The 23,439-nt window shown below is 43.6% G+C and overlaps 1 long non-coding RNA gene across 1 annotated transcript; it reads left to right on the plus strand.

Annotated features, from left to right (window-relative positions):
- The first annotated feature begins 1,481 nt into the window (after positions 1-1,481).
- On the plus strand, positions 1,482-20,817 carry LOC142571815 (uncharacterized). Its single transcript, XR_012825959.1, has 3 exons — positions 1,482-1,829; positions 2,599-2,710; positions 19,815-20,817. It is a non-coding gene; the product is annotated as an uncharacterized LOC142571815 (long non-coding RNA).
- The last annotated feature ends 2,622 nt before the right edge of the window (positions 20,818-23,439 follow it).

The raw sequence follows: 23,439 nt of genomic DNA on the forward strand, positions 1-23,439 counted from the left end.
AGGCTGAAATTATTTATTTGCTTCATGACTTACAAACAACAGGCGGTGGAGGAATCAGATTTTGTGTATTCATATAAATACTTTGTACGTACAAAGTAACTATGCACGGCACAACATATAATACTCCTGAATTCATGTCGAAAGATTGTAACGCATACTGTTGAGTAATATCTCGTGTGTCTTTTTAACTCTAGAAGTCAACAATGCACCTATGAATTTTTTGTAGTTGGAACAAATGATATGAAGAAATCATATATACTAATTCAGATGAGTAGACAATTACATTTGCCTTTAACATAGTGCACAGCCCTCAGCACTGAGAACATGCTAGAGATATTGACACATCATAGCAAGATTCACATACTGTAACAAGTTTAGATATTGTGCTTTACAGCTCGATGTCCAGAGCTGGATTGCTATCATCTTGTAAAATTACCACTCACGCCAATTTTCAAGGAATAAAAAGCCGGGTTATTTCAGCCCCATTACAGATATTTATTTTTTTTATTATCAAGCAAGAACGTCTATAAAAGGCCACTCATTGAAGAAGGCAAACAAAACACAAAATTCCACAATCACAATGCAAGGTCATGCAAACGCCTCGTGGGTTCTATCGCAGATGCAGGTAAATCACAAAGATAACCAGGAAACACTACGTAATCGCGTTTATTCGCTGGAACGCACTGCAGCCACTTGGCTGCAAAAACATCGTACACCACCGCACATTTCTAGTACACACCACGGAGGACACATGTACGCTGCAGAGATATGTGTTTTTTTCTGAGGAATGTTCGTGAGTCGCACGATAAACACAGAAGGCACGAGCGACAAGCGCGCAACCCGCGCACATTGAACACACCGGCACGAAAGCAAATGCGGACGACACCGGTGTAACCTGCGCTGCACAAGTGATGAACCCTGGTAGATTTGATGCTTTCCGACTGAAACAGCTACAACACGCACGGAAACATCGCACGCTGCACAAGCGTACGCCTGATACCGTGTCAACAATTCCTGAGGCTACAGTTGATGTTGACGACAGCAGAAAGTTATTTAAAACGAAGTGACAACGCACGTAGCACGGGCAGGAGCTCATAACGTCATGAAAAAACTTCAATACAGCTGACTTGAAGTGCGGATCTCGGAGGCCATACTTTTGCTGGCTGCATACGGCAGATGTTGTTCAAAATCGAAAATACGCCCTAAAATTTTTTTCTACAGTAAAGTATAGCGTGCAATATAGACGCTTCAATGTTCGTTTTTTTTTGTCTCGCAACTATACGTAGTTGGGCGCAATACGGCACAAAATGAGTGGGTACTGGTTAATATTAAGGCATCACGGGGGCCACACAACCGCAAAGGTCTACAGATGACGCTCGCCCCATGCGATCGGTTGGTGGCGCAACCCACCACCCTGTTTCAAAGGAGACGCTCATAGCATTCATTCGTCTAGTCTGCTCTCTATTTTGCAACTGCCGGGCGGTTGCGCGAGCCGTTGTGGCGTGTTTGTCTAATCGTGTGGTTTTGTGTTTGGTGTAACGAAATGTGACTTTGTTCGCGAACACAGAAGTGCCAGAAGATAGCTTGTGTCTCTCTGAAACTCGCCATATGCGTGGCGTGCCAGGCAAATGGGGACCAACGATTTTCATGCCCTGGAGTGCGTTCTCTTTTGTGTCTGGTTGTGGGAAGTTCGCTGGACGTCGCAAAGAAATAATGTGTATTATTAGCGTGCCTCAGCTCGTCCACTACGTAACGGCGTGTAGGCTGGGAGTCGACGCAGCACCAGCAACTTGGAGAGCGCTTTTCGACCGCGTCGTACCATTCAAAAGGTAAGTAATCGTGCTTGCTAACTACACGTGTATTGTGCGTGCTTCTCGTGTGTGCACAGAGTGCACGAGCGTAGAATAGAACCAATAGAACTGCCACGGCAACAGTGGAACCCGTGCTGATGCTTGCTGAGCGCTGGTTGTCAGAATTTAGCTAGGCAAGTTTATTGTCTTAATGCGAAATTGAAAATCATAAGCGTTTTCTTCCGTTGAGGAATATTACCTTCCGAAATAATCGTGTTCATCATGTGCGCCTGTGCGTGAGCTCCCGCTTTTCTGCTTAAGTTGCATAACAACGCTCATCTGCATTTTAACAGATTCTTACTGCAATGACGTTTCCTCGCGTATAAATGCTTCTACGTTGTAAATAATCTGTGCTTACGCGGTTCTGAATTTACGAGCAGTTTTAGAAAAAAAAAAAAAAAACGTAAGCAGTCAAAGCTTGCAACAGGTACAGATTACTAAAAATTTTTAAGACAAGATGTGTTGACATAACTTATGCATAACTAAACATGACACGAGACAGTTACTTAAACTAAGTCATGAAAAAATTGAATTGGTATGTAAACAAAGATTCTTTGTAATGTGTTGCTGCTGTGTGTGTGTTAAAAATTTTACGGTGATGAAGGGGTCCCTCTGTGGCCACCCTTCATTAATGCAAACATTATTTTCGTGATTATTTTTAAATGCTCCTTGCATGTGTTCACACTGTGACACCGTTAATGTGCCACTGCTATAAATTAACTGCGAACTTTCCGAACTTATTTTGTAGTGGCGAGGCCGTAACCCACACCAGTGTCCACATAATGGAGGAGCCAGCAGAAATGCAGGGAAACCTTGAATGACTGCCATAGCGCAGTGTGTAATCTGATTGCTTGGTTCAGGTATGTATGATGTGTATGTGTTCCAAAGAGTAGGACCTCAGTATCATTCGTGAATAAGTTTATCAACATATTACTCAACACAGCTTACTAAGTAGGCTAAGTATTTTTGCAACTTGCTGCTTATTTGTGTTCATAGCTGTTATTGTTTTCTATATAAAACTAGATCTAACATGTCCTGATGTTAAGTCTTTTTTCTTGCATCAATTGCTTGGCTGCAATTTAAATTTCATTTTTGTTTGACAGAATAGTTCTTGCAGAAACCCGCAAGGTGGAGAGAAGTAATTAATAAAGGGAAAATCAGACATCCACCCATTCATTGCAATTGCTACAAAGGAAACCCGTACAGGTTCCTCGAAAGAAAAGCCTCGAAGTTCAAGAAAAATTCGTCATGGTCCGGGACTCGAACCCGGGACCACTGCCTTTCCAGGGCAGCCACTGAGCTAACCATCTGAGCCATCTGGTTAGCCATCTGAGCTAACCAGGCGGCTAGCAAATGGTAGGGTGAAGTCAAATTTGTCAACAGCTTACAAATTCTGTAAGATTTTCCCTTTATTATTTTTGAAAGAGCGTAGGTTTGGGCATGTTGGCATTCCATAACTTTTAGGTTTTTGGCGCACAGAAAGGGGTGAGAGACAAAGGTACGACGCGGACACAGCGCTAACTTCCAGCAATTGTTTTATTCTACGAAGCGGTACACATATATATAGGTAACAGACAACAGCGTACGCATGCGCATATGTACTGGTTTCTAATCAAATGAGACAGCAACGAGACATGTGTAATGGAAAGTTAAGATATCTAAGATGAAAAAGCGACCATGCATAGCCAAAAAATTTTGTGTAATTGCAAGGTTAAAATGTCATCTCTGTCAAGCCACCCTCTGTGACGTTTAAAAAATCGAATTCTTTTTTTGAAAGATCGATTGAAGGCATGTTAACACAGATTATTGAAGCGGCGAAGATCGCTAGTTTGGGGAACGCTCGTGTTAGCGCACCTTCAATCGATCTTTCAAAAAAATAATTTGATTTTTTGAACGTGTCACAGAGGGTGGCTTGATGGAGATGGCATTTTAATCTTGCAATTACAAAAATTTTTTGGCTATGCATGGTCGCTTTCTCATCTTCGATATCATTTTAACTTTCCATTACACATCTCGTTGCTGTCTCATTTGATTAGAAACCAGTGCATATGTGCATGCTTATGCTGTTGTCTGTTACACATAAATATGTGTACCGCTTTGTAGAATAAAATAATTGCTGGAAGTTAGCGCTGTGTCTGTGTCGTACCTCTGTCTCTCGTCCCTTTTTGTGCCTAAAAGCGTTAAAAGTTATTATTTTTGCTTAGCACACGGTGTATTTCTCACTTTTTATTTTGGCTTTATTGTTTTGAAACTGTTTCCTATGCTGCAGCTTTTATTTCCATCTTCTTTTCTGTTTATTCTACACGCTTGTGCAGTTTCTGTGCACATAAGAATTCAAAGTGTAGTGGGACAACTATGTTGCATGTCTAAGCACATGGCGTGCTTACCATTGTTTAACATTCATATTTTCAATTATTTATCTCTTGTTCCCAGAATTACTGCCACTGGCAAATACACATTTGATGAGCCTGAACTTTCTGAAATGATACATGAAGGTCATTATTCACTGTGCTGCAGTTACTGCTGTAACATATGGGTAACAGCACAAACATGATCAGAAGAAGGGGGACACATACACACAGTGCTGGCTAACAACTGGTTTTGTTGACAAGGATCGCACACCTTATATATGCCAGTGAAGCAAAGGAAATGAAGGGGGAAACACGTCAAGGGTGATAGCGTGCTAACCACGCAAGCACAATACAGCCAACCAAGCGCAACAATATGCAAACAATTATTTTTCTTTGCCGTCTGAAGCCCCGGTAGCCACATGCAGAAGATCAAATTCAGCATCACAGAGAGCAAGGGAAGGGGTGCTAAAGCACCTGCTACCAAATTTTCTAATGTAGTAGGCTTCTAAACTGATGCGTGCGGTCGTGTCACTGCCCTTCCCTAGAATCGTCTCTTTCAACCAGGCCACCCAATCAGTATACTTGCTAACGTTCGCAACTAAATGTGCATATTTATCATCTAGTTTCTTTTTTTTTTTTCACTTTTTGAGCGTGTTCCTCTAAACGGTCATTGACACAGCGACCAGTTTCGCCGACGTAAACCATCCCACATGACATGGGGATGCAATACACCACTCCAGTGGAACATTTTACTAACAGCGGTTGGTGGTCCTTCTGGCATCCACGTTTTCTGGCGTTACAGATATGTGGACACAACTTTCCCAGCTTAATTGGGGCAGAGCAACAAATTGACACGCCGTGCCTACTTGCCACCTTCTTAAGATTGTGGGAAAATTTATGGATGTAAGGGACCACCTCTGTCTTACGTGCCTTCCATTGATCCTCAGCCATTGTACTTCCTGATCCTCACTTGAATTTTGGAAGTAGGATTTCAGAAACGGCAGTCAAGACCAAGATCGGGAACCTGCAGCCAAAGGCGGCTTGCCTGATTATTAAACGTGGGCTTAATTAGATGTGGGCACGATTTTTGGAGAGCTGATGCCATACACAACACCGCTATACCTCTCTTAATTGTCTTGGAGTGTGCCGAGTCAAAGGGCAGCAACTTCTTAGCTCGTCGGTAGTAGCCCCAGCAAACATGTCCATCACAGAAGATGATTTCTAGGTCTAAAAACTGTAAACTTGAAAGGTCCGGGAGTTCATGGGTGAAACGCAACCCATGTATATGTTTGCTAAAAATAGAAAATATTTTGCCTAATGTAGAGGGTAGGGGAAGGTCATCATCATCATCATCATCAGCCTAGTTACGCCCACTGCAGGGCAAAGGCCTCTCCCATACTTCTCCAACTACCCCGGTCATGTACTAATTGTGGCCATGTTGTCCCTGCAAACGTCTTAATTTCATCCGCCCACCTAACTTTCTGCCGCCCCCTCCTACGCTTCCCTTCCCTTGGAATCCAGTCCGTAACCCTTAATGACCATCGGTTATCTTCCCTCCTCATTACATGTCCTGCCCATGCCCATTTCTTTTACTTGATTTCAACTAAGATGTCGTTTACCCGCGTTTGTTGCCTCACCCAATCTGCTCTTTTCTTATCCCTTAACGTTACACCCATCATTCTTCTTTCCATAGCTCGTTGCGTCGTCCTCAATTTCAGCAGAACCCTTTTCGTAAGCCTCCAGGTTTCTGCCCCATATGTGAGTACTGGTAACACACAGCTGTTATACACTTTCCTTTTGAGGGATAGTGGCAACCTGCTGTTCATGATTTGAGAATGCCTGCCAAACGCACCCCAGCCCATTCTTATTCTTCTGGTTATTTCAGTCTCATGATCCGGATCCGTGGTCACTACCTGCCCTAAGTAGATGTATTCCCTTACCACTTCCAGTGCTTCGCTACCTATCGTAAACTGCTGTTCTCTTCCGAGACTGTTAAACAATACTTTAGTTTTCTGCAAATTAATTTTCAGACCCACCCTTCTGCTTTGCCTCTCCAGGTCAGTGAGCATGCATTGCTATTGGTCTCCTGAGTTACTAAGCAAGGCAATATCATCAGCGAATCGCAAGTTGCTAAGGTATTCTCCATCAACTTTTATCCCCAATTCTTCCCACTCCAGCCCTCTGAATACCTCCTGTAAACATGCTGTGAATAGCATTGGAGATATCGTATCTCCCTGTCTGACGCCTTTCTTTATAGGGATTTTGTTGCTTTCTTTGTGGAGGACTACGGTGGCTGTGGAGCCGCTATAGATATCTTCCAGTATTTTTACATATGGCTCATCTACACCCTGATTCCGTAATGCCTCCATGACTGCTGAGGTTTCGACTGAATCAAACGCTTTCTTGTAATCAATGAAAGCTATATATAAGGGTTGGTTATATTCTGCACATTTCTCTATCACTTGATTGACAGTGTGAATATGGTCTATTGTTGAGTAGCCTTTACGGAACCCTGCCTGGTCCTTTGGTTGACAAAAGTCTAAGGTGTTCCTGATTCTATTTGCGATTACCTTAGTAAATACTTTGTAGGCAACGGACAGTAAGCTGATCGGTCTATAATTTTTCAAGTCTTTGGCGTCCCCTTTCTTATGGATTAGGATTATGTTAGCGTTCTTCCAAGATTCCGGTACGCTCGAGGTTATGAGGCATTGCGTATACAGGGTGGCCAGTTTCTCTAGAACAATCTGACCACCATCTTTCAACAAATCTGCTGTTACCTGATCCTCCCCAGCTGCCTTCCCCCTTTGCATAGCTCCTAAGGCTTTCTTTACTTCTTCTGGCGTTACCTGTGGGATTTCGAATTCCTCTAGGCTATTCTCTCTTCCACTATCGTCGTGGGTACCACTGGTACTGTATAAATCTCTATAGAACTCCTCAGCCACTTGAACTATCTCATCCATATTAGTAACGATATTGCCGGCTTTGTCTCTTAACGCACACGTCTGATTCTTGCCTATTCCTAGTTTCTTCTTCACTGTTTTTAGGCTTCCTCCGTTCCTGAGAGCCTGTTCAATTCTATCCATACTATAGTTTCTGATGTCCGCTGTCTTATGCTTGTTGATTAACTTAGAAAGTTCTGCCAGTTCTATTCTAGCTGTAGGGTTAGAGGCTTTCATACATTGGCGTTTCTTGATCAGATCTTTCGTCTCCTGCGATAGCTTACTGGTTTCCTGTATAACGGCGTTACCACCGACTTCTGAATGGTGAGACTAGAAATGAAATCGACTTCATACTCTGCGCGAACCCTGGCATCATACAAGATGTAGACGTGCTCGGCATGGTACGCTGCAGTGACCATAGAATGGTAAGAACTCGAATTAGCCTAGACTTGAGGAGGGAACGGAAGAAACTGGTACACAAGAAGCCAATCAATGAGTTAGCGGTAAGAGGGAAACTAGAGGAATTCCGGATCAAGCTACAGAACAGGTACTCTGCTTTAACTCAGGAAGAGGACCTTAGTGTTGCAGCAATGAACGACAATCTCATGGGCATCATTAAGGGGAAGGTAGGCTGCTTTTTTAAAAGCACTAAAACATCCTCAACATACCTCAAAAATTGTAAAACCGGGATCCATTAAACATCTGTTCCAGTGCATTTTCCACCTTGGCCAGAAAAATGTCAGAAAGAATAGGGGCTACGCAAGAGCCTATGCAGATGCCATCGCGCTACAGAAATGACTACTCGTCAAATACAATAAATGTAATTAATTTAGAGAAAATGAGGTATCCACCAAATCATAGCAATTGCTACAAAGGAAACCCATGCGGGTTCCTTAAAGAAAAGCCTCGCAGTTGAAGAAAAATTCTTCGTCCTAGTCCGGGACTAGAACCCAGGACCACTGCCTTTCCAGGGCAGCCACTCTACCAGCTGAGCTAACCCGGTGGCTAGCAGGTAGTAGGGTAGCAGATGTCAATCGTACCAATTAATTGCTACGATTGAGTGGATGTCTCATTTTCCCATAATTATTTACTTATCTCCACCTTGCGGGTTTCCGCAGAACTATTACCACAATAGAAGTAGAGTTCAAATGAAACTGCAATAATGATAGAAAGTTATGAACGGACAAACCGACAGTGTTCTGGAAGGATACGTCGCCATTATTTTCAATGCAGTCTTTGATACACGCTAGCAGTTGATTCTGCAGAACAGAATGAAACAAGTCCTGCACGTCTTCCGAAAAACCGAAACCAACATGATCATTTCCCTCTAAAATCTACTACTGCGACTGATTGCTTTAGAAGAAATGGGTCATTCAAAGCTAGCGTCTTCAGCTTCTTAGCAAAAACTGGCAAACACACTTCTGCCACGATCCCTCTTCACTAACAATAGTGCTAAACGGAACTTCGGGCTTATGTGTCTTGGCTGTGAAAAACCCCCTCAAACTGTTCCCTCTGCTGTTAGATATGTCCCTGGCAAACTTTTCGAGGTTAATTGCTTGCAAAACTCAAGGAACTTGGTTTTTACTTGCACTTCACTTTTCTCTCCAGGGTCAAAGTTCTTATTAGCCGCTACCAAACCTTTTTCATTGTAAGTTCCTTTGGGTAAAATAATGAACCCACCCTGTTTGTCAGCTTGCATAAGCATCAGGTTGTTACTCTTAAAGAAAGAGATGTCATTCAACAATCTAGTACAGTACCAGTCCGGGGTTTTCGGAGCAAACTTTCGCAGCCAGTCAATACCTTCAAGAAGGCAGCTGTCCCGATTATCATCTTTTCCTGAGCGGCCACTTTTCGATTCATTGCAGTGATATCATGCACAGGAACATCAGCTTGGAACCCAAATTTGGATCCTTTCTGCAGATGTTGCATAATCTACTCTGGTATATGGATGTCCCCCATGACGCTGACATTGCTTCCATCTTGCGTCATTTTCTTGTCTCCTGTACAACAGAGCAACATATTCAAGATGCACCTCCACCTGCACTCCATGAGCTGTGCCACTAGGCGCTTCAAAGATGCGAGCTTCTTAATCACAAGCCGGTCAGGATGGTCCTTAAATCACAGAAGGTGCAACCTGTCCTGAGCGACTTATTCTGCAAAGTCTTTTCACGTGCCCCCACGCTGGTTTCACAGGGCCGAAGAGGGCACTTACTTCGTTATGGACGAGTCATTTCCGGATAGAAAAGGCGAACTGTCTTGACTAGCATGTTGCATGGGCGATGTGACTGAGTAGAAGGTTGATGGTGGAAAAGGAAGGTGCCTTACAACCTTACAAGAGGAAGGAAAGACACTTCACCTTTTGCATCCGGAAAGGACTCGTCCCTAATGAAGTAAGTACCCTCTTCAGCCTTGTGAAACCAGTGTGGGGGCATGTGAAAACATTTTGCAGAATAAGTCACTCAGAACTGTGACAACAAGTCCAACTTTTACAGGACTGGTTCCATCTTCTGTGTTTTAAGGACCATCCTGATTGGCTTGCGATTAAGATGCTTGCATCTTGAATGAGTTGCTCCGGTGTTCAGGAGGAAAATGACGCAAGATGGAAGCAATGTCGTCATGGGGGACGTCCACATACCAGGGAAGATTATGCATCGTCTGCAGAAAGGATCCAAATTTGGGGTCCAAGCTGATGTTCCTGCACATGATCTCACTGCATTAAATTGGAAAGTGGCCACTCAGGAAAAGATGATAATCGGGACCACCGCCTTCTCAAAAATGTTGACTGCCTGCTAAAGCTTGCTCCAAAAACCCCGGACTCGCACCATAGGAGATTGTTGAATGACATATCTTTTTTTAAGAGTAACAACCTGATGCTTACGCAAGCTGACAAAGAGAGTGGGCTCGTTGTATTACCCAAGTTAGAGAGAGAAATTTATTTACAGAAAGGCAGAGAGGTCGGCCTGAGCTATAACTTGCTCTGGCCTGCTACTCTACACTGGGGAGAGGGACGGGGAGGGAAAGGGCCAATGAATGATGATGGTATAAGGAAGAGATGCGTATATACAAATTCAGAGTTGTGGCCTCTCTAAAGCCGTGCGTCCAGCCCAGTGGCTTGGAGAAAAGCTACAGCGGCTCTTGTTACCAGGGCTGCGCTGTTTGCATTAGGCCAAGGACCTAAAAGAAACTCGTCCGATAGCGGTCTCTCATGGATCTTTGCAATGGAAGAGGCAAGTTGCTGTCGTTCTTGCGCGTAGGTGGGACCCACACAAAATATATGTTCAAGCGTTTCTGGCACCTCACAGCATTCACAGTTTGGGCTAGTATCACTGGCACCTATCATATGTCTATAACGGTTGGTGAATGCGACACCAAGGCGAATCCGGTGCACCGTGCTCATGTGGCTTCTTTTGAGCTTGTGAGGCATACGAAATTTTATTTCTTGGTCCCATTTGTGTAACCGCTTGTGTCGTCGATCTGGTTAGGTCCAGTGTTCTAACGTAGAGTTGCGGTTTACGCGACGAAGTAGGACGTTTGTGTCTGTACGTGAGAACGGAATGCGTACTTCACAAGCATTATCTAAAGCAGTTTTCGCTTCAGCTTCTGCCTGTTCGTTCCTGATCAGGCCACAGTGTGAGGGTATCCAGTGAAAGGTGACATTGTGGCCATATCTAGTTGCGTGGTCGAGCCGTTCTGTAATTTCTATAGCCATGGAATAATACGGGCCCCGTCTGAGGACACAGTCAATCGTTTGAAGAGCTGGCTTGCAATCGCAGAATATTGTCCATGCGTGAGGAGGCTCCTCAGAGAGAAATCTAAGTGCCTCCCGGATAGAAACAAGTTCTGCGGCAGTTGATGTTGAGCTATGGCCTAGTTTAAACCGCCGAGCAATGATCATATGTGGAATGACGAAGGCTGCAGTGGAGGCATATGGTGTGACAGAGTCATCGGTATACACGTGTGCAGTATCTCCGTACTTTGTAGAAATGTGCCACAGGGTGAGTTGCCTGAGGCCAATAGATGCAACGGATATGACATTTTAGTAATTCCAGGTATCTGCAATGTAACGACAGGTTTAGGCAGAACCCACGGGGGTATTCTTGGAATACAGGCGGGAGAAAATCTCGATTGCAAAATGCGTTGATGGCGCGATATAGTCCTTGAAAAGCTGGAACCTGGGTGGGTGGCAGGGAGCGATGACAGAGGATGGTGCCTTTGTCGGGTCAACACGCGAAGGTACATTCGAAGAGGCTCGCAGAGCAAGTATACCCCAATATGACAACTAAGAGCTTCCGCTATTGTTCCATTGGTTGACGTGCATCGTGGGAGGCCTAAACATGTGTGCAATGCTTGAGCTTGAATGCTCTCCAGCACACGCACACAGCTAAGTCTCATGCCTGAGAGCGCCGGAATGCTGTACCGTATATACCCTACGAATAGTGCTTGGTACAATTGGAGTAACGACGACTCCGAGGGGCCCCATCTTGTTCCTGCAACGATGCGAAGGACGTGAACAAAACTCTTCAGCTTTGACTTCAGTGCGGCGACGTGTCTTGACCAAGATAATCCCCGGTCTATGACTACACCAAGGAATCTGTGGTGTGTAACCATAGGTATCGCTACTCTGTTAATGATTATCGGATACCTGGTCATTTGTTTTCGCGTGAATGTAATCACGGAACATTTTTCTGTTGAGAGTTGGAGGCCTTGACGCCGCAGATACTTAGCTGTGATTGTCACTGCACGTTGAAGCCTAGCACGCATTTGGGGACAGGTGGCTCCAGATGTCCATATGCATATGTCGTCCGCATATGCGCTAATCTTCACCGTGCTAGGAAGTTCGGATGCAAGGCCAATCAATGCAACATTGAAAAGAGTTGGACTGAGAACTCCTTGTGGAACACCTCAATGTATATGGTACTGTCCGGTGTAGCCATCACTTGTTGACATATACACCGTGCGGCCACTGAGGTAGCTAACAATCCATGCATATAGCCGGCCACCGACGTCTAAATCTTCCAGTGCATCAAGGATTGCATAATGGAGTACATTGTCGTATGCACCCTTAATATCCAGAAAAACAGCTCCAACTAACCGACGGCGACTTCTTTCTTGTTCAACAGTGGATACCAAGTCAATAACACCGTCAATGGAAGAACGGCCTCTTCTAAATCCATGCATAAAATCGGGAAAGCAATTATTTTTCTCTAGAAACCATTCCAGCCTTGACAAGACCATTCTTTCCATTACTTTGTCGACGCAACTGGCTAAGGTGATCGGTCTGCAGGAGGAGAGCTCGTTAGGGTATTTCCCCGGCTTAAGCAGGCCTACAACGCAACTGCATTTCCAAGAATCTGGAACATTTCCTGTCTCCCACATCATATTATAATAAGATAGAAGAAGACGTCATGATTCGATGCCAAGATGGGTCACGTCGGCACCAGGACCAGACGGAATCACATACGTTACCCAAGGGAATTTACAATTAAAAATGTTTGGTAGCGGCTAATAAGAACTGTGTCCCTGGAGAGAAAAGTGAAGTGCGAGGAAAAATTCAGTTCGTTGAGTTTTGTAATCAATTATACCTTGGAAAGTTTGCCAGGGACATATCTAACAGCAGAGGGAACAGTTTGAGGGGGGTTTTCACAGCCAAGACACATAAGCCCAAAGTTCCGTTAGGCACTATTGTTAGTGAACAGGGATCGTGGCAGAAGTGTTAGCCAGTTTTTGCTAAAGAAGCTCAAGGCGCTAGCTTTAAACGACCCATTACTTTTAAAGAAATCAGTCGCAGTAGTACAGTTTTTAGAGCGAAATGATCATGTTGGTTTCGGTTTTTCGGAAGACGTGCAGGAGTTGTTTAATTCTGTTCCACAGAATCAACTGCTAGCATGTGTCAAAGAGTGCATAGAAGACAACGGCGACGTATCCTTCCAGAACACCGTTGGTTTGGCCGTTCATAATTTTCTATCTTTATTGCAGTTTTATTTGAACTCGACTTTTATTGTATTTGACAAGCAGCTGTTTTTGCAGTGCGATGGCATCTGCATAGGGTCTTGCGTAGCCCCTAACCTTTGTGACATTTTTCAGGTAAAGGTGGACAAACACTGGAACAAGTGTTTAATGGGGGGCCAGTTTTAAAAATTTTTGGGCATGTTGACACTTATTTGGTGCTTTTATAAACAGCAGCCCACCTTCACCTACCCTCTACAGTAGGCAAAGTGTTATCTATATTTAGCAAACATAGACGTGAGTTGCCTTTCACCCTTGAACTTCCGAACCTTTCAATTTTAGTTTTTATACGTAAAGATTACGTTCAGTGATGGACATGTTGGCTGGGCCTCCAACCCACGGGCTAAGGAATTGCTGCCCTTTCACTCGGTACACTCCAAGACAATTAAGAGAAGTATACAGGTGTTTCGTATGGAATAGGCTCTCCAAAAATCGTGCCCACATCAGATTAAGCTCAGTTTTCATAATCAGGTAAGCCGTCTTTTAGCTGCAGGGTTCCCCATCTCGGTCTTGACTGCCATTTCAGAAGTCCTCCTTGAAAAGTTCAAGTGTGGATGTGGAAGTGCAATGGTTGAGGATCAACTGAAGGCACCTAAGACAGAGGTGGTCCCTTACATCCACAAACTTTCCCACAATCTTAAGGTGGCAAGTACGCACGGTGTGCCAATTTGTTTCTATGCCCGAAAGGAGCTGGGAAAGTTGTGTCAACGTATATGTAATGCCAGAAGAAGCACCAACCGCCGTTAGTAAAATGTTCCACTGGAGTGGTGTATTGCATCCCCATGTCATGTGGGATGTTTTCTGTCCGTGAAATTGCTCGCTGTATCAATGACCGTTCAGGGGAACACCCTCAAAAACTGAAAAAAAAAACACTAGATGAGAAATATGCACATTTAGTTGCGCACGTTAGCAAGTATACGGATTGTGGGGCCCAGATGAAAGTCACGACGATTCTAGGAAAGAGCAGTGACAAGACTGCGCACATCAGTTTAAAAACCTTCCACATTAGAAAATTCGGTAGCAACTGTTTTAGCACCCCTCACTTTGCTCTCTTTGATGCTGAATCTGATCTTCTGGGTGCGGCTATCAGGGCTTCAGATTGCAAAGGAAAAGAAAAATAATTGTTTGCGCTTTGTTGTGTTTGGTTGGCTTCATTGCGCTTGTGAACTTGGCACGCTGTCACCCTTGACATGATTTTCCCTTTCATTTCCCTTGCTTCACTCTGGCATATTCAGGGTGTCCCACATAACGTGAGCCAAGAATTTAAAAATGAAAGGCACGTGTGAAGGGAATTGAACGAAACCCATACTATTCGCAATAGCCTATAGTAACTCGGACAATTTTTTGTTTTCCCCATAACTTGCAAATTAAATAAGTTTAATTACAGAACTTTTAGTTATTGGCTGAGGACCCCAAGTATGATACGCAGATTTGTAGAGCACCTTCAGAAACCACTGATCGAGTTCTTTCCTTTACTAAATGTCTCATGTAGTCCTTTTTTCCTGGTTGCAAAGAAAGCCCATGAAATATGAAGAAGGCCACGTGATGGAGCATAGTGGTATTGTGCTGCTCTGAAGCGTGCGTTCGGTGAACAAGGTTGGCTGCATCGTGACTGGTGACGAGAAAGTGGCAGGGCATTCTTTATCTCATTGGCACCGCTCCACCTGCATTTTCGCCATCATCCGACGGGAGCCGACCTTGTTCACCGAAGGCACGCTTGAGAGGAGCACAATACCACTGCGCAAGCACTCTGTCACGTGCCTTGTTTCATATTTCGCGGACTTTCTTTGCAACTCAGAAGAAATGACTATGTGAGACGTATCGTAAAGCAAACAACTCGATCGGTGGTTTCTGAACGGGCTCTACAAATCTGTGTGCCATACTTGGGGTCCTCAGCCGATAATTAGAGTTGGGTAATTAAATTTAATTAATTGGCGAGTTATGGGGAAAACAAAGGATTGTAGGAGTTACTATAGGCTATTGCGAATAGTATGCATTCGGTTCAGTTCGCTTCCAACGTGCCTTTCATTTTTAAAAAAAATTCTTGGCTCAAGTTATGTGAGACACCCTACAAGGTGTGCTGTCCTTGCCAATAAAATCAGTTGTTAGTCAGCACTGTGTGTACGTGTCTGCCTTCTTGTGGTCTGTTTGTGCTGTTACCCATATGTTTCGAGATGAACCAACTCTCCCAAAAGGAAGTATTGACGTTACTGCTGTACTGAGGTGTTTTCTAGTAAGCTTGATTTTTTTTCTCTCCCATAAAAAAAAATTTTTGGCAAGCTATGCCCATTCATGCAAATAGGCATTGTAGCAGCTAAGAGTCTATGTCCAATTACATTATTTTTCACTTTAAGTAAACACAGTATAGATCACATAGTTAGCTGATAGATCCGTGTATTGATGCTCAATCATTAAAGAACACTATTTCATACATAGTGCTAAATTGTCTGGTTGCTTTTGCTGTAGCATTTGCTCGTTGTTGCTCATCAAATGAATTTAATTTCAACTGCACCACATAGAACATTCCGATTGGCACTTCTGTAATTTTAATAGTGATAATCAACCAACAAGCCCTAATTCAACAGCTGTCATGAATAATTTCTAATACTTTGGGTCCCTGTTCGTGTTGTTCTGTTTCACACTATGTATTTGGTCAGCACAGTGGGCATTCTTATATTCAATCTGCTTGGTGCTGTTGAGGTCAGAATATCTTCAACCAGCAAGCCTAAATTATAATGCTATCAATAAAACTTCGATTACTGGGCAGATGAAAGCATTTTATCTCATTCTAAAAGTATCTTTGTTGTAACCACCAGTGTCTAGAGCAAGCATCATATGCACAGCAACTCATAATAAGTTTTTAAGTTGAATGGGCGAGTATCTATAGCTAAGTATACCTGTGCATATACTTTCTACATATTAGCTAGTGTTTTAGCCACACGAAACAGCCTGTGTTTGCTGAAGTCAAATTTATGGTTGATGCACCTGCTTTTTTTGTTGTGCACTTACACTTCTGTGGTCTCTTAAGCACTGTAGTTGTGTGACAGCTGAAGTATTGCAGTAGTGTCGAAGTTAGCGTGCTACACTATGCCGACACATACCTATCACCGTATTCGTGCATTTTCAGAGAACCAGCTGTGTTCACTAGGTGAAATTTGTAGTGTCCTTATGAGTTTGCCATTCAGTTCATGTAACTTTTCAGGACAGAATTTGCACAGGGAGGGAAGGGAGACCATACAACATGACTGCTGCTAACAACTGTCTCTCTGTTTCATGGAAGGATTAAAAATAACAATGTCACTGGATATGTGCTTATATTGTGCACAAGTTCTTTCAGAGGGAAGATGTAAGTTGTGATATAAAGGCATTAAACCACGATAAACAGTATTTGCATAAAAAGAAAAGTAAATATGTGCAGAATAATTTCTATCCCTTGTCATCTCGAAAGGACGCTTTTCTTGCATTGACAATGAGGGCTGGCTAACACGTCTTATTTATGTGGTATGCCTCACTGATTTCTCTTGTCAATTCTTCACCGTGGGTGAGAACAGATGAACGATCTTAATTTAGCCTGAGGCCCTATCGCAGCAATGCACGGTCAAGTTGGACGAGCATACTAGTGATTTCTTTGGCACACATTTGGCGCATTTAGCTATGGCCAGTCTGCCCTGTGTACATTTGACCACATGTGAAAGGAATACAGTACACTGCCTCTCACACACACTAGACAAACTTGCTTTAACCAAGCAAACCTTGTTTGCCTGCTCGCCTTTCTCAATTCACTTGTGGACTGTTGTGCATGTGTATACATATGTATGTGTGTACAAATGTGTATCCCTAGCAAGCAGTCTACAAGCGAATTGAGAAAGGCACCCAGGCTAGGGAGGCTTGCTTAGTTAAAGATACCACCAAATTTGTCTTGTGTACGTTAGCAGTAGTGTAGTCTATTCCTTTGATCATCTGTATATTTGGTCAAATGTACATTGGGCAGACTGGCTGGTGCCTCACATGCACCCAGGAGAGCACCATATGTGCCACATGACAATGCATTGACATGACTGGTGCTATGCATCAGATTTAGATTGTTCATCTGTTTTTTTCACCTCTGGTAACTGAATGGCCAACAATAACAGTAAGGAATATCAATTAAATACTGGGACGTGTCAGTCCGCTCTCATTATGATTGTGTGAAAAAGAGGAACACTCTCTAAATGACACAGAATACAATCACTCTGTGCTTTCTAATTCTATTTGTTATGCAACATTTGCCCTCATTCTAAAAGAACGTTTGTGCAGTACAAGTGCACATGCAGTGTAAATATTTTCTGTATTCCTTCCCATAAAATAAACATTTAAACATTGAATTGGTAGCTTTTGTGCGCTGTGGTCTCTCTTCTGTCCCTTGTGTTGTACGCAAAAGTTAACCATGAACATGCACCAACTTTCTCAGTTACTCGTCAGTCAGTGTTGATAAACTCACAATGTTTCCAGCCAGAACATTCTTACCATTTATGTCACATCCAGTCAGTATAGTACTACTCTGGCTTTTCATAAAGCATGCTAATATGTACTTCTGCATTTATAGTTTATGTAATGATAGCCTAACAGCACAAGCCAAAAGTTGTAGAGATACAAGCTGTCTAATTGCTCAGAGGGTGATCAGAGGCGGATACTAAGAGAGCTCTTCTGATTGGCTGGTACAACCTGTACCACACCGTAACTTTCTCTTGAGCGACTTGGTCTTTGCTAAATGCCATGCTGTTGTAGTGCAACAAACTGCAAAAAGAAAGATACAAAAGGACAGAAAGAAGGGAAAGAAAGATGGCACTACACTCACAACTGTTTATTAGGCACAAAACTTGCTACATATATATTGCGCACACTCTTGACATCAGGGGCAGCAAAAAGAGCAAGTGACAGGTCATGTTGTTTGTGTGATACCCAACAATTTCATTTCCACATCATATAAAAAACATATGTTTGACTAACACATGCTTGACCACTGATCTGAATGTAATATGCCTCTAGTAGTTCCCGCACGGTTTTATCTCTACTCTTACCTGGGATTCTCACCTCAGAAAAACGTGGCTTACAGGAGCACGATTTGCAATGTGCAGAGAGATGGGTGTTCATATCCTTTTTTAAATTGTTTTTGTTCCCTCATTCGGTCATTCACACAATGGCCAATCTGCCCGACATAGGTTTTCCCATAACTTAACGGTGTCTGGTAAACCACGTGGACCGCTTTTCCACATAGCTTTTTTGTCTAGTTTCAAGCATCATGTCCAGCAGCTTTTAAATGCCAGATTTCCTCATTCGGTCATCACCTAGTGGCAGAAACCTCGCTGCAGCAACTAAAATGTAACAATAATCCGAAGGGGAGTGAGGGAAGTAAGCACGATTCCCAAAGAAAGGCTCAAGTGGCACCTTATTATCACAGGGTGAGCCACAGCCTCAAGGCGGCAAACAGGTATGAGGTACCTGTTGTTTTCTTCCTCGAACACGCTGTCTTGCCTATGTCCCCGAATCATAGAATGTGCAGTGCAAATGTACGAAGTCAAACATGCAAAGTGCTACGTGGAAAAGTGTTCCACTGCTGTGGTTTACCAGATACATGTACCGCTAAGTTACAGGAAAACCTACATCAGGCAGACTGGCCGTTGTGTGAAAGACTGAATGAGGGAACATGCAAACAATTTAAAAGCGCATATGAATGCCCATTTTTCTGCGTATTGTATACCGTGCTGCTGTACTGTAAGCCAAGTTTTTCTGTGGTGAGAATCCTAGGTAAGAGTAGCGATAAAACTGCGCAGGAACTGCTAGAGGCATGTCACATTCGTATAATTGGTCAAGCGTGTGTTAGTCAAACATCTGTTTTGTTATATGATGCAAAAAGAAATTGTTGGGTTTGACGCAAACAAGATAACCTGACACTTGCTCTTTTCTTCCCCTGATGTCGAGAGTGTGCGCGGTATATATGTAGCAAGTTTTGTGTCTAATAAACAGTTGAGTGTGGCGCCGTCTTTCCCTTTTTCCTGTCTTTTAGAACCTTTCTTTTTCCAGTTTTTCGTGCTACACCATGCCGTACAACCTGTACCACTTTCTACGCTTCACAAAGCTGAAAGTCAACTTGGGCTCACTGAAAGTGGTTGTGTATTGCTTGTGTAGTCTCTTTAAAGATTACTTTCAAACAGAGGTAAGCCATGTGTGGAGCCCCTACACTAATGCCACTGGACATACTTCTTTTTGCTGCCAGCAGTTAGTGACATAAAACCAATGGCTGATTGCACAAACCATAAAGATGCATAAAAAAGGCTTGATGTCAGATTTCTCAGGTTCCTGTAAACAAAGCAAATTAGCTGCTTTAATGAGAAAGTTTGGCAGACTGGGTGGGAATAGAACCTGGGGTGTGAAACAAGGACACTTCTGTGATGCCACAATATCCATGTGCTTTTGGAAGTAACCGTTGCAGATGTAAACGCTACTGAGGGTGAGCTTTGTGTTGTGCCAAGAACTAGGTCCTTAAAAATCGGTTGTCAGTCCCTTTAAGGTGTGCCTACTGTGTGTGTCATATTGTGCACGTCACATTGCAGCCATCTGGTTCACAAAGATGCTTTCACGTTCCCACACCTAAGCAGTCTTAACGTGTCTCTGCCCTTTTATTGCAGGTACACCTAGCAAATGTATACATTGACGAGGAGTGGCACCTGCTCTAGTGCCATGGCTAGGACTCCCTGTTCTGCAAAGAACTGGCGAAACTGGTGTGGGGAGTTCTGGCACTCAGGATAGGAGCATCACAGGGGCTCTTTGGTGGTGCTTCCTGAACGACCGCAATTTCATTGAGAAGCCGGCATTGAGCCTCCATAAATTGGAAGCTGTGGACAGCATCATCGACATTGTTTCAAATTTGTTTGTGTAATGTTTGTAACAATACATGTATTACAGTGAAATGATTAATTTTCCAGATGCACTTGATGCATATCTTTCGAAATGTGGTGCCCCTGAGGAGGAGAAATCGCGGTGCTCAAAATGAACCGTAGCCTAGCAGACATGCTGAGAGAAATTAAGTAAGCGTGTAATTGCAAACATGTGTACATGCAGTAAACCTCATTAATTTGAAGTCGTGGGGGCCATGCGAAATGTCAGGACTAAGCAAACGCAACCAAAATGGTTTAAAATATATTTGTTTCGGCTTCCCACGGGAGCCTTGTTCACAATGAAACCAGCAGCAGAGTAGGTAGCGTTCTTATCTGCAGCTCAAAACATGATTAAGGTACTTGGCATACATGGACATGGATGATTAGAGATTCAAGATAAAGACACGTAAAATGATTTCATTCCTTAACAATCAAGCGATATTTTTCCTAGCTAATTGTGACGTAGTTGCGCAGTGCTCGGCCAGGGCATTCAATGCAAAGTATCGTTTCTGGACATCATTCCTGTGCTGTTTAAGTCTTTTTTTGGAGTTGCCGGTTTCTCCGATGTAGTCATACCGACAGTTCGCACACCGAAGGACCTACACTACGCCTGGGAACTTGCCCTTTTTCGAACGGTCTTTCACATGCATGAGCTCGTGTTTACGTTTTGGAACGTGCACAGCCTGCACATCATATGACCACAACGCATGCAAGGGTCTCGCTTATGCAGGGGACATATGGTATTGAAGCCCATTTTTCGGGGGGTCCAGGGTGGGTGGGTACTGCACAAGCCAGCTGGCACCCTACTGTGTCAATGGAGTACTCAGGGTATCCACAAGCCATCAATTCCCACTGCACAAGTGAATTGTCTGCCATGTGGTCTTCTACTGTTGTGCACACATTTTTCACCCAACGAAGGAGAGAGCAGACAACAGACCTCTTTTGCGAAGCAGGGTGCACCAATGTGTAGTTGAGGTAGCGCCCCGTGTGAGTTAGCTTCCTAAACACCTCGAATAACAGGTTTGGCCCTTTATGTTGCACGAGGCTGTCCAACAATGACAGTTGGCCTTCAGATTCCACTTCTACGGTGAACTTAATTGCTGCTTGCATTACTGTTTAAGTGAGCCGTGAAGAGGTGAATATTCTGTTTTTGCAAAACTCTGAAACAGTCGACATATCTGAAGAAGACCTTAGGTGTCGATGTAAACGAGCTAACCTTGACTTAAACCTCGACCTCTTCACGGCTCACTTAAACAATTGCAAGCAAAATTAGGTTCACCATAGAAGTGGAATGTGAAGGTCAACTGCCATTCTTGGACACCCTTGTGCCACGCGAAGGTCCAAACCTGTTATTCGAGGTGTTTAGGAAGCTAACTCACACGGGGCGCTACCTCAACTACACATTGGTGCACCCTGCTTCGCAGAAGAGGTCTGTTGTCTGCTCTCTCCTTCGTTGGGTGAAAAATGTGTGCACAACAGCAGAAGACCACATGGCAGACAATTCACTTGTGCGGTGGGAATTGATGGCTTGTGGATACCCTGAGTACTTCATTGACTCAGTAGGGTGCCAGCTGGCTCACGCAGTACCCACCCACCCTGGACCCCCCAAAAAACGGACTTCAATACCGTACATCCGTGGCATAAGCGAGACCCTTGCTCATGTGGCAGAGCACGACAGGAAGAACAAATCCTGACAGGCTTGCCAACTGTCACGAATTTCACCGCTCCAGGAATGGACAGAGACGCAATGCAAATATGTTAAATATTTTTCCCAAGACACAATATAACCCAAAACAAATGACCAGCAAAGTATGTGCGCACAAAATATACCCTGTACACAAAAGAGATTAACGAAACTAGGTATATACATAATCAAAACAAATGAGAAATTAGCTGTATAATGTTTATAGTCTGACTGGCCAAGTGACAGTCCCCAAGAATTGAATGTTCTGACTGTCAGAGTAGCAGTGAACGTCGGCAAGGCGTGGTGCAAGATGTCAGCCTGTGTAGTTGCAACACGACGTAGACATAGACCTTCGTTGTGAGTGACGAGGGTGTAGCCCCCTTACGAGACTTGCATTACACAACACGCAGTCTGGACTAGTCAGGCGTTGTGTGGCCGACGTGGTCAGGTGATTGTGGCACTGGACAAGGCCGGTTATGGCAGTGTGGCGTTGGGTTGGGGTTGCACAGCATAGTCATGGCGATGTAGTCAGGTCTTGGAAGCTGTTGTTGGCCAACTCTTGGATGTCCTCTCGTCTGTCCTGGTCCCAAGCTACTAGTTCCCATCTCCAAAGCACAGCTAGAGATGCGACTGCCTTGCTTCTCATCCATGTCAGCAATGCGCGCTCCTTGGTTTTCCTCCCCTTTTCCTTCAATTTTTCTCTGACACTTCACATGCTTCCTCACCTCATGTATCCATTCTCCATTTCACTGACCAATGTCGTCTGCTCCACATTATCGCACATGCTCTGCCGGTGACTCGTGACAGTGTGAAAAGGGAAAGCATGGCAGCAAACGTATCCACTTGTCAGTCAGCACTGTGTTTGTCTTTTGTTTTATCTCATCTGTTGGTACTGTTCCTTGCCAAGGTGGCCAAGCTTTGTATTCAACATATGAAAAGAGTGCAGTGCAAACTGGAAAAGAGATGGTACCCTGGCTTGAATGGAAGCATACTTCGTTGACTTGAGTTGCACAAATGGCCAGGAGTGTACACCTTGAGACACTAGTTTATGGCATTGTAGGTCTTGAAGGCCGTGGAATTGGCTAACATGGCTAACACTTTTCTGCATGCTTCACTTGATTATCGTAAACCACAAGTGTTCTCAGCATTATGTTCAAATGCCTTATGCCATTTTAATGTGATGTTTAACATGCCTCCCTTGTCTGCTACTAGTGCACTTTCTATTTCGTTGCTTATATGTACCTTTTATTTACTTATTAGTTATGTGTAATATCTGCAGTGTCATTGTCTTACAGCGACACTGTTATGAGGTGTTTCACAATGGTTACAGTCTATATTCTTTTTTTAATTATGTGCAATATATGCAGTGCCATTGAGGCTTCCAACATCTTAAGCGATGCTGTTAAGAAAAGTTACGATGTGGATGCAGCTACATTAAATGTAAATGCAATGCTGGTTCGGAGCCTTGAACTTGTTTTGAGACATAATTATCAACAATTATAAAATAAAAGTTACCTGCATATACCTTGTTTGAATACGTAGCTTATTTGCACGGTTTCTGAATAAGTAATTCATAATTTTTGTTTCTCGCATTTTATTATACTGGCTTTGTGTTAAAAGTCAGCAAGGTCCTTGTATGGCTGCTGCCGTAAAAGCAGATGCCAAGCTGCTGCTAGCCTGCATGCAGGCTAT

Source organism: Dermacentor variabilis, chromosome 1 (assembly GCF_050947875.1).
Source record: "Dermacentor variabilis isolate Ectoservices chromosome 1, ASM5094787v1, whole genome shotgun sequence".
NCBI classification, from domain to species: Eukaryota; Metazoa; Arthropoda; class Arachnida; order Ixodida; family Ixodidae; genus Dermacentor; species Dermacentor variabilis.